This window comes from Bison bison, unplaced genomic scaffold, assembly GCF_000754665.1.
Source record: "Bison bison bison isolate TAMUID 2011002044 unplaced genomic scaffold, Bison_UMD1.0 scf7180017864010, whole genome shotgun sequence".
NCBI classification, from domain to species: domain Eukaryota; kingdom Metazoa; phylum Chordata; class Mammalia; order Artiodactyla; family Bovidae; genus Bison; species Bison bison.
In genome coordinates, this window is record NW_011494582.1 from 108,560 (window position 1) to 110,367 (window position 1,808).

Consider the following 1,808-nt stretch of genomic DNA (forward strand, 5'->3'; position numbering starts at 1 on the left):
TTTTTCAGACAGAAGACATACGTTAAATGTAACACTTACCAGGTACTTACTATGTGCCAGCCACTGATAAAATAGATTGGACATGAGGCCATGTGGTTATGAGGAATTTATACTACTGACAACTCTGCTCTTCTGAGGAGAGTGGACCTCATTACTATTAAAGAGTGCCCCAGGTCTGGTACACCAGCATGCCTAACGTCATACAATGGAGAGAAGATGAAGTGCTTTGGGTTTTCACGTAAACTTGGAAGCCTTCTTGATATAATTCTTTGAATTTTTAATTACTAACTTAAAATTTAGAAAAAGTTTGGAGGAATTCATGCTCCACTTAAGCAACTTTTCAGGGTGCATTATTCACCCTGGGTCCTTATATAATGGAAGATTAAACACATATATTACATGGGAGGTAAGCAAGTATGTTATTGTGTACTTTCCCAAAGAAGGCTGCCCCCACACCAAAAACCTCCCAAGTACAAAGAAAGTATGCAAAAACAATTCTGAAGAAGCTATGTTTACTCTGTCTGCCAATTTCTTCCTCTTGCTGGAACCATAATCCATTTATACCAAAAGACTATAGTATGAAGATTAAACCTGAAAGAGATCAAGGTCAGCAGACTATGTATTTAGATGTATTTAGCAGCAGGTAGCAAATAATTGACAATATTACGAAGGGCTTACTACATGCCACACCTTGTGGGGAGCATGTAACCTGCATTAGCCCAACTAACCCCCCAAACAATTCTGCGACAGGAACACACCTAGGCAGTGACAGAAGGGAACTACATTTACTATTCTGCAATAAACCACAATGGAAAAGAAGATAAAAAGAATGTATACATGTATATAACTAAGTCATTTTGCTGTACAGCAGAAATGAACACAACATTGCAAATTAACTGTACTTCAATAAAATATTACTAAAAAATCTCCATGACACTGCACAACACTGTGAATGTATTTAATGCCACCCCTACACTGATAAATGACTACATTTTGAATTTTGTCATGTGCATGTTTCAACAATAAAATAACACAAAAAACAAAGAAAAACTCCAAGAAGTCAGAGCTTGTTCCCTTTTGTACTGTGTCCACACATTCAGATCAGATCAGATCAGATCAGTCGCTCAGTCATGTCCGACTCTTTGTGACCCCATGAATCGCAGCACGCCAGGCCTCCCTGTCCATCACCAACTCCCGGAGTTCACTGAGACTCACATCCATTGAGTCAGTGATGCCATCCAGCTATCTCATCCTCCGTCGTCCCCTTCTCCTCCTGCCCCCAATCCCTCTCAGCATCAGAGTCTTTTCCAATGAGTCAACTCTTCGCATGAGGTGGCCAAAGTACTGGAGTTTCAGCTTTAGCATCATTCCTTCCAAAGAAATCCCAGGGCTGATCTCCTTCAGGATGGACTGGTTGGATCTCCTTGCAGTCCAAGGACTCTCAAGACTCTTCTCCAACACCACAGTTCAAAAGCATCAATTCTTTGGCGCTCAGCCTTCTTCACAGTCCAACTCTCACATCCATACATAACCACAGGAAAAACCATAGCCTCGACTAGATGAACCTTTGTTGGCAAAGTAATGTCCCTGCTTTTGAATATGCTACCTAGGTTGGTCATAACTTTCCTTCCATGGAGTAAGCGTCTTTTAATTTCATGGCTGCAGTCACCATCTGCAGTGATTTTGGAGCCCAGAAAAATAAAGTCTGACACTGTTTCCACTGTTTCCCCGTCTATTTCCCATGAAGTGGTGGGACCAGATGCCATGATCTTCGTTTCTGAATGTTGAGCTTTTAGCCTAACTTTTTC

General features: G+C 41.1%; 1 protein-coding gene across 4 annotated transcripts in view; it reads right to left on the reverse strand.

Annotated features, from left to right (window-relative positions):
- Window positions 1-1,808, reverse strand: part of TMEM123 (transmembrane protein 123) — an 82,188-nt gene that overhangs the window by 49,134 nt on the left and 31,246 nt on the right. The gene's annotated exons all lie outside the window — the stretch shown is intronic.